The following is a 14593-nucleotide window of genomic DNA, read 5'->3' as shown; positions in this document are numbered from 1 at the left end:
TTTATGCCAGTATAATGTAATAAAATATGTCAAACAAAAATTATTTGTCATTTTCCTTAATATTCCTACCCAAACACTGTTTTAGCCACACTGCTGTAGCTCACAGTGTATGAATAACTGGGAAATGGAGGTAAAACACAGAGAAGGTATGTCTACATGGCACTGACTTGACATCTAGGAAATCATATGACTCCATTTAATCATTTAAGACAAATGCAGTTCTGAATATAATCTCATGGCACTGAAACCTCATTTTGAAGGTGTGGGGCACAACTCTATGTCCAATAAACCTGATGTGGATCTTCTCCAGCTTCACTAAATTACTTGAAGCAAATGCTGCAGTAGTTTATTCAACAAATTGTTACACTTGTTGTGCCTCATTCCATCTCTAAACACACTGCAACAGTGGGTCATTAAACCTAAATCCTCATTTCTTTCTTCCACTAACTTGAGAGAACTGTTGCAAAAGATATAACCATTGTCCTGGTCATCAAATGCATTGTGCTACTAATAGGTTCTATGTAATATATAAATCATAGGGCACTAACATTAGGATGGTTTAATACAACATTCTGCAATTTTGGTCACAGGTGAGATTCCTTCTTGGACATTTCTGGTCCATTAATATAGTTGAAGCTTCTTTTGTTGTCAAGACATAGAACGAGCATTGAATCATTGCCACTGACCTCGTTCGCAAGCATCAAATAACTAATGACAGCCTGAAACTACTATGCATTTCGGATAAAGTGTTAGAAGTCGTTGCTTTCATGTGATATCATATTCTTCAGACATGACAAGGCAGCTGAGATCAATAAGGAAGGGAAGTAAGACTTTGTCTCGTTGAGAACGAGATCATTACGAAGGAATTTGGAGTTTGGAAGGGAAAGTGGGAGGATTGGACATTTGATGGGGCAGGAATGATCTTGGCATTCCTCATATATGAATTATGGAAATTATGGAACGCATAAATCCGCTTATAAAAGTTAAAGACCTACTGCCTCCATTCCCGCCCCACTCCCCTACCCCACCCCGCCGCACTTCCCTAAATGTTTGTCAGCACTTGCCGTGTTAACGTTTGATAAAACTATATAATGGCTATTCCAAGGCATATCGTTTACCTAGTAGTTTGGATCCTAAATCCGCCCAAATCTCTCTTTTACAACCTCATCTGTCACTTATGCATGATGCCTATAAAGTATTTCTGATATCAATAGGCTGGAAAAGTAGCCTGTGAGTACTGCAAGATGGTTTCGCAGAGTTCTCACAAAAGTCATAATACAAAGCGTCTGTGCCTTACTAATTGGGATAAATCCACTTCGTTATGTAGGCAGAACCTGTAGAAGCGCATAGAGGATTGAACGATAAATTGTTGTAATGTGGCTACTCTTTTGAACAATGGCACTACTAGGAGAATTAGAAACATGAAGCCCCGATTTATTGAAACTATGCCTTGTAATAAACAGACTCACGATCGAACTAATCAGTTCTGTTGCGCTACATGACTTCCATAGTGAAAAAGTAAACTGAAAGAGCAGCTCATGCGTAGATCGTGCGACGTAATGAAAGGCGGGCATAGCATGAATAACTGAACATCAATGACTAGGAAGATCGCTTCTAAGATCTTACCAAAATTACTGAGCGTAATAGTGAACCACTTGACCACTGTGCAATGGGAATCAAGGCCCCTCTTTCTAACTTCAATAGTCCAATATGAAAAGTTAGCAACTGCTGGCAATACGACTCAGGATCGTTTGAATAAGCTGCAGTTTGAAAAATTTAAAAACGCGTGACCTATTAAGTAACACATCGACGCAACTCTCTCTGTAATTTAGCTTGTGGTTCTTGACCACATGCTTCTACAGCTTCAGCGACAGCTCTTCTTCATTCAGCGCCCGTCGTTAAGATCTAGCTTCGCAACTGGAATGTAGTGGGGCATCTACTAGTAAATAATGGGAAATCATTTGAGAAATGAAATGCTTCACTAGCTTTTTTAGGTAGACAAAGGTGACAATTTGCTACCAGTTCCAAAATGTGTGTGAATCCCTAAGAGACCAAACTGCTGAGGTAATCGGTCCCTAAACTTACATACTACTTAAAGTAACTTATACTAAGACCAACACACACACCCATGCCCGAGGGAGGACTCGAATCTCCGGCGGGAGGGGCCGCGCAATCCGTGACATGACACCTCAAACCGCGCGGCCATTCCGCGCAGCTTTACCACAAGTGAACACGAGATGGACAAGCACACTTAAAAACGTACATAAATAGTTAATAAATGACTTAGGAAAATGTAAATGAGAATCAACATGTGCAATTAGCTCGTATAATTGGTTCGAAGTTAGCATCGAATACGAGCCAATAAGCTTCCGAAAAACCTGTGTTCATGAACCAAGTTACACATTAACTGGTTGTTTTTCAAAGAGCTCTTTGCGGGGTGGGTGAGTGGGTACGTAAAAAACAGTATTCCATTTGAGTCTGGATGTATCAAAGCACTGAACTGAAAAGATATTTGAATGTTGTGTAGATGTGGTTGAATTTAATGAAACTAAACTTTCAATTATAGTTATTTATAGGTTCGCTAACTCTGACTTCAATGGATTTCTGCTCAAGCTAGAGAGGGTTCTTGGTTCACTTTATAGGAAGAACCAAAAATTAGTTCTATGTCGTGACTTCAATATTAATTTTGTTGTGTGTTTGTCCACGAAAATGGATGTTGGAAGATCTCCTAAAACCATATGATCTGATGCAAACTGTATTTTTTCTAACCAGCCTGTAGGGAAACACTAGCACAACCATAGGCAATATTTTTGTTCATTTTTCTTTACTAGATGGGCATTCTATTAGTAAAAGACTGAATGGCCTTTCAGACCATGCTGCACAAATTTTAACTCTGAACGGTTTTTGTAATCAAACAAATGGTCTATATAATTACAAAATAGATAGAAAAACTAATCCAACGTTAAGGAACAAGAGTGGCTGGATGTTCTGATAACATAGATGACAAATAGGACTATAATGCTTTCTTTAACATCTTTCTCTCCCTCTTTGAAAGTTGCTTTCCATTAGAATGTTCAAAACAGGGTACTAACAGCAAAAGGCAGCCTGGGGGCTGACTAGTGGGAGAAGGATGTCATGTAGAAGAAAGTAGGAATTATATCAAAATGTTAGAAGTAGTCGCAATCTAGCTACAGTGGCCCATTTCAAACAGTACTGTAAGGTGCATATAAATTTTATTAGGAAGACAAAGGGAATGTGGTACACAAATAGAACACAGCTTATTCATGGGATAAAATGCTGAATATAGCTGGTGAATCAAATAAAAACTTCGCTTCTACAGGGCATCACATAACTCTCTTGGAAAATGGATTTCCGAGATTGATAACTGAAATATCCCTCTGTGATACTGACAAAGGGGAAACTGAGTCAATAATTAAATTACTGAAGACTAAGGACTCTCATGGATATGATGGAGTATGTATCAGAAATCAAAAGCACTGAGCTGCACATATTAGCCCTGTATTTTGCCATATTTGTAATTTTTCCTTTAGGAATGGTCAGTTTCCTGAACAATTAAAGTTCTCAGTAATAAAGCCATTTTATAAAAAGGGAGAAAGGTATAACGTAGACAATTTTAGAACTGTTTCTATGCCATCAGTGTCCGCTAAAGTTATTTAAAAGGCTGTGTATGTAAGGATAATTGATCATTTCATTTCACATAAATTGTTGTCAAATGTACAGTTTGACTTTAGAAGTGGTTTAACAACTAAAAAAGTTGTATTCCCAGTTCTCTGTCACGTACTAGATTGATTAAACAAAATGTTTCGAACGCCAGGAATCTTTATTTTATGTAACTAAGGCATATGATTGTGTTGATCTCAAAATACTGTTCCAGAAGTTGGACAATTATGGAATACGGGGAATAGCTCATAATTAGTTTAATTCTTACTTTAAGAACAGACAGCAATAGGTCATTCTCCACAATACTGAGGATGACTATGATGTGGTGTCCGAGTGGCGCACGGTTAAATTTGGGGGGGGGGGGGGGGAGGGAGGGGGGGTGCCACAGAGATCAGTGGTATGCCTTCTAGTATTACAGGTGATTCGAAAATATTTATCTTTGTTGATGACACTAGCTTGGTAGCAAAGCGTGTTGCGTGTAACGTTGACACTGTTTCAAACAGTGCAGTTCAAGAGACAGGTTCATGGTTTGTAGAAAATAAATTAACGCTAAATCATAGTAAGGCTCAGTTTTTACAGTTTCTAACGCACAATTCAGCAAAACCTGACGTTGTAATTATACAGAATGGGCATACGATTAGCCCATATTCAGGAATTAGTTCAAAGACTTACTGCTGCCATTTTTACTACTAGAACGGTATCTGAAGTAAGCGATACTTCGACATGAAAAGCACTCTACTTTATTTTCATTCACTTATGACGTAAGATACCACAAAAATTAAAAAATCTTAGTAGTAATTCACATGGATTTAAATCTAAACTGATGAGTTTCCTCATGGGCAGTTCTTCTATTCTATCGAGCCGTTCATTGAAAAATCAAGCTAATTCCTGTGCTATAATGTCGATTGCGTTTATATAAACTTATACCTTGTCGTCTTTTTAGGATTCATAAATATTTTATTTTATCTATTTTTTTTTTTTTACTTTTCTGTTGTAATTTCATGTACTGATACGTTCCATAACCATAGAGATTTGCTTCTCAGTTTAGTCCTAAGGAACTAGACGTGTAAAATTAAAAACAAAAAACTGAGAGAAAAAGCATACACAAAGACACAGACTTGTTTGTACGACTCCATAAAAAGCAAAATGGTGCTAAATCATTATTAACAGTCTACATCCCTATTCTTCATGCCAACATATTTATTTCTCAACATAGTCACCAAAACGACGAACACGTTTCCCCCAACGAGAGACTAGTTTGTTGATACGGTCACTATTCAACGTTTGATTCTGTTGAAGAGAGCCACAACCTCACCTCTGCTTGCACTGCTTCATCACTATCACAGTGAATTCCTCGAAATTGCTATTTAAGGTCTGGAGACATATGAAAATGGGATGATGCCAAGTCGATGCTGTATGAAAGATAATCGATGACAGTGAACCCAAGGCGTCGGATTGTTGCAGACATGTCAGTGCTGTTGTGTGGTCCGGCACTGTTATGCTAAAGGAAAGGATGCTTCCACCAGTGTGGACGAACTCTTTGCATTCGAAATTCGATTACAGCACGCTGTTTATCACGAACCAACATAGGGACAGGTATACACTCGCACACACACACATATCCATCCGCACATATAAAGACACAAGCAGACATATATGTCTGTATATGTGCGGATGGATATGTGTGTGTGTGTGTGTGTGTGTGTGTGTGCGAGTGTATACCTGTCCTTTTCCCCCCCTAAGGTAAGTCTTTCCGCTCCCGGGATTGGAATGACTCCTTACCCTCTCCCTTAAAACCCACATCCTTTCGTCTTTCCCTCTCCTTCCCTCTTTCCTGATGAAGCAACCGTGTTTGTTTGTGTCTGTTAGTGTCCCTATCAACCTACCAACGCTTTCGACTGGTAAGTTACATCATCTTTGTTTAAAGGGTGGTCCATTGATCGTGAGCGGGCCAAATATCGTGAATAAGCGTCAAATGAAAAAACTACAAAGAACGAAACTTGTCTAGCTTGAAGTGGGAAACCAGATGGCGCTGCCATAGGTCAAACGGATATCAACTGCATTTTTTAAAAATAAGAACCCCCATTTTTTATTACATATTTGTGTAGTACGTAAAGAAATAAGAATGTTTTAGTAGGACCACTTTTTTCGCTTTCTGATAGATGGCGCTGTAATAGTCCGAACATATGGCTCACAATTTTAGACGAGCGGTTGGTAACAGATAGGTTTTTTAAATTAAAATACAGAACATAGGTACGTTTGAACATTTTATTTCGATTGTTCCAATCTGATACATGCACCTTTGTGAACTTATCATTTCTGAGAACGCATGCTGTTACAGTGTGATTAACAGTAAATACCACATTAATGCAATAAATGGTCAAAATGATATCCGTCAAGCTCAATGCATTTGACAATACGTGTAACGACATTCCTCTCAAGAGCGAGTAGTTCGTCTTCCGTAATCTTCGCACATGCATTGACAGTGCGCTGACGCATGTTGTCAGGCGTTGTCGGTGGATCACGATAGCAAATATCCTTCAACTTTCCCCATAGAAAGAAATCCGGGGACGTCAGATCCGGTGAACATGCGGGCCATAGTATGGTGGTTCGACGACCAATCCACCTGTCATGAAATATACTATTCAATACCGCTTCAACCGCACGCGAGCTATGTGCCGGACATCCATCATGTTGGAAGTACATCGCCATTCTGTCATGCAGTGAAACTTCTTGTAGTAACATCGGTAGAACATTACGTAGGAAGTCAGCATACATTGCTGGGGCAAAATGGGGGCCAATTATCCTTCCTCCCATAATGCCGCACCATACATTAACCCGCCAAGGTCGCTGATGTTCCACTTGTCGCAGCCATCGTGGATTTTACGTTTCCCAATAGTGCATATTATGCCGGTTTACGTTACCGCTGTTGGTGACTGACGCTTCATCGCTAAACAGAACGCGTGCAAAAAATCTGTCATCGTCCCGTAATTTCTCTTGTGCCCAGTGGCAGAACTGTACACGACGTTCAAATTCGTCGCCACGCAATTTCTTGTGCATAGAAATATGGTACGGGTGCAATCGATGTTGATGTAGCATTCTCAACACCGACGTTTTTGAGATTCCCGATTCTAGCCCAATTTGTCTGCTACTGATGTGCGGATTAGTCGCGATAGCAGCTAAAACATCTGCTTGGGCATCATCATTTGTTTCAGGTCGTGGTTGACGTTTCACATGTGGCTGAACACTTCCTGTTTCCTTAAATAACGTAACTATCGGGCGAACGGCCCGGACACTTGGATGATGTCGTCCAGTATACCGAGCAGAATACATAGCACACGCCCGTTGGGCATTTTGATCACAATAGCCATACATCAACACGATATCGACCTTTTCCGCAATTGGTAAACGGTCCATTTTAACACGGGTAATTTATCACGAAGCAGACACTGTCCGCACTGGCGGAATGTTACGTGATACCACGTACTTATACGTTTGTGACTATTACAGAGCCCTCTACCACAAAGCGACAAAAGTGGTCCAACTAAAACATTCATATTTCTTTACGTACTACACGAATATGTAATAAAAAATGAGGGTTCTTATTTTAAAAAAACGCAGTTGATATCCGTTTGACCTATGGCAGCGCCATCTAGCGGGCCAACCATAGCGCCATCTGGTTTCCCCCTTCAAGCTAGACGAGTTTCGTTCTTTGTAGTTTTTTCGTTTGATGCTTATTTCGTGAGATATTTGGCCCGGTCACTAACAATGGACCACCCTGCGTATCCGAATGGTACAGAAACCGGGAGATGTAGTTCAATAGATTCAATAGAAAGAGCTTCACGAATTGTGCAAGTGAATGATACATTGATGCACCTCTGGTCTTATGCAAGCAGTTATTCGGCTTGACATTAATTGATGGATACGCTGCCGAGTAATATCGTGCCAGATTCTATCTAGTTGGCTTGGTAGATCGCCAAAATCCCGAGCTAGCTGGAGGAACCTGCCCACAATGCTGCAGACTTTCTTAGTTGGGGAGAGACTCCGCGACCGTACTGGCCAAGATAAGGTTTGGCAACCACGAAGGCAAGCAGACGAAACTCTTGCTATGTGCGGACGGTTATTATCTTGTTGAAGTGTAAGCTCAGGATGGCTTGCCATGAAAGGCGACGAGAAAGGGAGTAGAATATGTTCTATATACCGCTGTGCTGTAAGAGTGCCACGGATGGCAACCAAAGGAGTCCTACTATGAAATGTAATGGCATCCAGAACATCATTTGTGATTGTCGGGGCGTATAGCGGGCGACAAGGCAGGTCGGTGTCCCACCGCTGTCCACGGAGTCTCCTGAAATGTATTCGGCCTGGACTCTCATTGACTGGAGTAGAATTGTCTTCAGCGAGTTAGTAAACTGCTACGGAATCAAAGGGAACTTCACAGCATATATAAACATAGCCAAAGCCTTGCAGATAAACAAAAATTACACGAAGCGAAATGTAGCGTGAGGAGGGCTACGCGAGAGGCGTTCAATGAATTCGAAAGTAAAGTTCTAAGTACTGATTTGTCTGAAAATCCTAAGAAATTTTGGTCTTATGTCAAAGCGGCAGGTGGACCAATACAAAATGTCCAGACACTCTGTGACCAAAATGGTACTGAAACAGCGGATGACAGACTACAGGCCAAAATACCAAATGTCTTTCTCCAAAGCTGTTTCACAGAGGAAGGCTGCACTGTAGTTCCTTCTCTAGATTGTCAGACAGATGACAAGATGGTAGATATCGAAATAGATGACAGAGAGATAGGAAAGGCCGCTGGATCTGATGGGATACCAGTTCGATTTTACACAGAGTACGCGAAGGAACTTGCCCTCCTCCTTGCAGCGGTGTACCGTAGCTCTCTAGAAGAGCGTAGCGTTCCAAAAGATTGGTAAAGGGCACAGGTCATCCCTGTTTTCTAAAAGGGACGTCGAACAGATGTGCAGAACTATAGACCTATATCTCTAACGTCGATCAGTTGTACAATTTTGGATCACGTATTATTTTCGAGTATAATGACTTTTTTGGAGACTAGTAATCTACTCTGTAGGAATCAGCATGGGTTTAGAAAAAGACGATCGTGTGAAATCCAGCCCGCGCTATTCATCCACGAGACTCAGAGGGCCATAGACACAGTAGATGCCGTGTTTCTTGACTTCCGCAAGGCCTTTGATACAGTTCTCCACAGTCGTTTAATGATCAAAGTAAGAGCATATGGACTATGAGACCAATTGTGTGATCGGAGAACGCAACATGTCATTCTCAATGGAGAGAAGTCTTCCGAGGAAAGAGTGATTTCAGGTGTGCCGCAGGGGAGTGCCGTAGGACCGTTGCTATTCACAATATATATAAATGACCTTGTGGATAACATCGGAAGTTCACTGAGGCTTTTTGCGGATGATGCTGTAGTAGATCGAGAGGTTGTAACAATGGAAAATTGTACTGAAATACAGGAGGATCTGCAGCGAATTGACGCATGGCGCAGGGAATGGCAATTGAATCTCAATGTAGACAAGTGTAATGTGCTGCGAATACATAGAAAGAAAGATCCCTTATCATTTAGCTACAATATAGCAGTTAATTCCATAAATTATCTGGGAGTAGGAATTAGGAGTGATTAAAAATGGAATGACCATATAAAATTAATCGTCGGTAAAGCCGATGCCAGACCGAGATTCATTGGAAAAATCCTAAGGAAATGCAGTCCGAAAACAAAGGCAGTAGGTTACAGTACACTTGTTCGTCCACTGCTTGAATACTGCTCACCGGTGTGGGATCCGTACCAGATAGGGTTGATAGAGAAGATCCAACGGAGAGCAGCGCGCTTCGTTACAGGATCATTTAGTAATCGCGAAAGTGTTACAGAGATGATAGATAAACTCTAGTGGAAGACTCTGTAAGAGAGACGCTCAGTAGCTCGGTACTGGCTTTTGTTGAAGTTTCGAGAACATACCTTCACCGAAGAGTCAAGGTATGTCTCCTAGGTATGTCTCGCGAAGAGACCACGAGGATAAAATCAGAGAGATTAGAGCCCACACAGATGCATACCGACAATCTTTCTTTCCACGAACCTAACTTGGCCAACAAGATTGTTGGATTGAGAACGCTTGGAGCATTATGGGTAGTGCCCTCCAATCAGACCGTGATTTTGACGATCTAACGTGGCAGTTGGACAAAGTCCCTGCGCAGGACATCCGACTCCGCTAATCAATGCCAAGCCGAATAACTGCTTGTATAAGGCCCACAGTTGGTCCAGCGTGTTATTGACTTGCTCAGTGTGTGAAGCTCTTTCTCTGGAATAAATGATTCAGTTTATATGAAACTGTTCAAAAAAAAATGGTTCAAATGGCTCTGAGCACTATGGGACTCAACATCTGAGGTCATCAGTCCCCTAGCCCCTAGAACTTAGAACTACTTAAACCTAACTAACCTAAGGACATCACAAACATCCATGCCCGAGGCAGGATTCGAACCTGCGACCGTAGCGGTCGCGCGGTACCAGACTGAAGCGCCTAGAGCCGCTCGGCTACAACGGCCGGCTATGAAACTGTAAAGAGTTGTTTGTCTGTACATGCGCACCACATTTACCGCTTACCGTTCCATTCGGATAATTCTTTCTCTTCTTTTTTTTAGTGTGCTTATGTTGCACATCGCCATGTTACATACTGCAATTCGTTCCCCTCTAACGGCAGAGGGCTGCAAATATGTAGACGTGAAGAATGAAGAAGTAGAATGTTAATGTTTGTTTTCAGGTTCGCAGGAGAGCTTCTGCAAAGTTTGGAAGGTAGGAGACGAGGTACTGGCGAAAGTAAAGCCGTGAGGAGGGGACGTGAGTCGTGCTTGGGTAGCTCAGTTGGTAGAGCACTTGCCCGCGAAAGGCAAATATCCCGAGTTCGAGTCTCGGTCCGGCACACAGTTTTAAACTGCCTGGAAGTTTCAATGTTTGTTTTATCTCAAAAGCTTTAATGGTTCTCAGATAAATTCAGAGGCATTACTTTTCACCACGCCTCCATTACTAACGTCAAGCTCAACGAATTCCCAAGGACACGAAATTTTCTAACATTGTGTGCATGGATACATGCTCGCCTTCACCAATCATAGCAATTTTGGCACACGAAATTCGGGAAAATTAAATCATGTGATACTAATGAATTAATGGCAAAATTTTGCTCATGAGCAATCACTTCGAACACACGCAGATAAATGAAATATTCTCAAAAATAACCGCGAACACGCCATATCCGGAGTTTTGAACAAAACAGACTGTTTCGAAATTTACCGGGAGCATTTACTCTTAACTACCAGTGAGTTGACTGGATAAAACACCAACTTCCCAAAGAGACAAATTCAAATAATATATACTGTATATATCGGCATTTGTGACAGAGGCTTCTTCGCAAGGTAATAGCAAAGTTAAGTTCGCCATTGAAAGAGGCCAAATAACAGACAACTTTCACTGCGATTCAGTACACTAATTTTTAGTTGCAAATTAGTCAGGGTCAAGGAGGCCCTAAAATGTTCGCATTGAAAGACATCAGACAGATGTCGTGTTTGCAGTTCTTTTTAATTTCTCTACCTCCCCTCTCCTGTACTTCCGGGGACACCACTTTTCCCTGTTTTTGTGCCTTCGGTCAGAAATAATAGTTTATCTTTTGGCCCCTCAACACAGTCAGTCTAAAAGTTACCATAGGTTGTTTGCATTGACTCCCAGATATCATACTCACTAATGAAAATGGCCAGTATTACACCATGGATCTCCATTCCGATATTTATCAAACTTTATGAAGATTTTCATCACACAACTGGCATCAAACGATTAAACTTTTATTCTATTCATAATCGATGCGCAATACAGTGCACAATTATCAACGCATGAAAATAAATCTGTTTGCAGATGTACCTGCAGTGAAGAAACAGGAGACAGAAACACAACTAAGGTACATGTTAAGGAAATACACCATCCAATAACAGTGGGCCAAACCAAAGGAGTGTGAAATCAAAGTCTCTGGTGGCAGGCTCAAAATCAACTCGCGAACAGGGGGGAAACATTGTAAAAACACGAAACATGCATGAAGTACCACGTGAATTACGAGAAACAACACAACACGACACCCCAACTGAAGCAGCTCTTATAACAGCATACCGCTGGTGCTTTCAGTCACGGTCGTGGACTTGCAAATAAATCAAAGGAAAAAAGTTCTCGTCGCACGGTGAAGCCGGGATCCCCAGTTTCTGAAATTAGAAAGATGATTGCAGCTACAGAGGTTAACAACTACACGATAAAGACTTTATTGTACTACTTAAAAACTCAAACGACGTCTGCAAAAATCAAACTGCCAGCGCTACAGGCGATCTTAAACAGAGTATGGACAACCTCACACAGAAATGCTGTAAATGTGAATATTCCGCTTCGGCACGATCTTGTGAAACGCTGTTCCACTGTGACAACAATATACAATTTCACTGCCAACATAATGGAGTCTTCAAATAGTGAAGTGTCACCAATAGGAATTTTCTGTGTCTTATCCAAAGCGTTTGATTGTGTGAACTATGACATTACATTACAGAAATTACAATTCTATGGCATAAATGGAACAGCATACGAGCGGTTAAAGTCATACTACAGAACAGGAAGCAAAAAGTTTCCTTATATGGCTTAAGTGATTTAAGAAAATTTCCCAATTCATCTGACTGGGGTGAAATTACATTAGGTGTTACACAGTGTTCGATCATGGGTTCCGTTCTGTTCTTGATATATGTATGTGAATGACCTCCCTTCTTATCTGAAACAAGGAGCTAAACTGATACTGTTTGCTGATGATGCAAGCATCATTACTAATTCAGTAAAAGAAGCTCCAATAGAAAATTATACAAATAATGTCTTTGGAAAAGTGATTGATTGGTTTTCTGCGAATGAGCTTGCTCTGAACTTTGAAAAAACACAGTACATCCAATTTTATGCTGCAAGGAGTACAGTTCCTTCAATAAATATAATACATCAACAGAAGTCAGAAGCCAGGGTAGAGCATACTAAGTTTTTGTGTGTACATATAGATGAGAATCTTAATTGGAACATTCATATTTTGGAACTCTTAAAGCGACTATGTTCAACAACTTTTGCTATCAGAATAATTGCCAATTTTGAGGAAACAGAAATTAGTACGCTTACATACTTTGCATACTTTGTCTGGTGTCATACAGAATAATATTTTGGGGTAACTCAACACTTAGGCAAAAAGAATTCACTGCTCAAAAGAAAGTGGTTAGAATAATGTGCGATGCTCATAGTCGCACATCTTGTAAGCATCTGTTTAAAAGGTTAGGAATTCTTACAGTAGCATCACAGTACATTTACTCAGTAATGAAATTTGTTCTCAACAACATGGACCAGTTTAAAAACAACAATGACAGTCATGACTGTAATACCAGAAGAAAGAAAGACGTACACTGTCCTCTACTTAAACTACCGTTGGCACAGAAAGGGGTAAAATACGCTGCTGTTAAACTTTTCGATAAATTACCCGATTAAATAAAATGTCTGACAGTCAACAGTAATAGTTTTAATAGTCAATTGAAACCATGTGATTCTTGAGTTTCTCCCGGCGTATTTGATAATCAAAATATCCACGGGTGTGCAGCCGGTCTATAGTGTCCAACGAGCACAATATTTCGGCGATCATACATATCGCCATCATCAGGTGAACTGACGGACTGAGCTCCTGTGAACGTGCCGGCACGGCGATCCGTACGCTAAGGCTGCTCAGAGGGAACTGGGTTCGGTCGCGGCGGCGGCCGATTTAAATACCCTCCGCCCGCGGCGCGCTCCCTCCGCCGTCCGCGCCCCGCGCCGCGGTCGCGCGGTGGAACAGATTGCGACGGCGTCTGAGATGACGTCGGTGTGATGGCTCTGTCCGCCGTGGTCGTCACAACTATACGTTTGCTCGATTTACTCTTGATTAACCCGATCGCTGGTTCCCAAGCCTTGCTAAGATTATAGCCACAGTCACGGTTTATGAGGTCGTCATTGGTGCGAATTTCGATGGCCTCTCTAACAACGCTGTCCCAGTATCTCGACGTCTGTACCAGAATCCTCGTGCGGTCATACTCCATGGCGTGATTTTCCGACAAACAATGTTCAGCGACCGCCGACTTGCTCGGATACATCAGTCGAGTGTGCCTCTGGTGTTCACGGCATCGATCTTCGACGGTACGCATCGTCTGACCAATATACGACTTGCCACATTGACACGGGATCTGGTACACGCCGGCCTTCCTCAGGTTGGATGAGTCAGATATCATGGTGAGTTTTGACGTCGTTTCCTTGTTTACGAGGGTACCCCTGCGAGAGTCACTAGAATTGATTAGTCAGAAGTTTGACGAGAAGACCACTGAACTTTTTAGGCATGTCTTGACTTCCACGTATTTTCTTTTTAATGGAGAATACTACGAACAAACGGAGGGAGTCGCCATGGGTAGCCCACTCTCACCGGTGGTAGCGAATTTGTACATGGAGAACTTCGAGGAGGAAGCCCTGTCGTCATCCGTATGGAAACCTACTTGCTTTTTCCGTTACGTGGACGACACGTTCGTCATCTGGCCACATGGTATGGATAAACTCCTTGACTTCCTTACACATCTAAACTCCATACACCCCAACATCAAATTCACTATGGAGACTGAAACGGAGGGTAAATTACCTTTCCTTGACGTCTTGGTCAAGAGAAGGGCTGACGGCACCCTAGGTCATGGGATGTATCGGAAGACTATGCCCACTGGTCTGAATTTGCACGCAGACAGCTGCCACCACCCTTCACAGAGGAATGGGGTACTTAAAACTCTAGTACATAGGGCGCGCACTATCTCTGACGCAGAGAGTCTA

The sequence above is a fragment of the Schistocerca piceifrons genome, chromosome 3 (genome assembly GCF_021461385.2).
Source record: "Schistocerca piceifrons isolate TAMUIC-IGC-003096 chromosome 3, iqSchPice1.1, whole genome shotgun sequence".
NCBI classification, from domain to species: domain Eukaryota; kingdom Metazoa; phylum Arthropoda; class Insecta; order Orthoptera; family Acrididae; genus Schistocerca; species Schistocerca piceifrons.
This window is presented reverse-complemented; position numbering follows the sequence as displayed.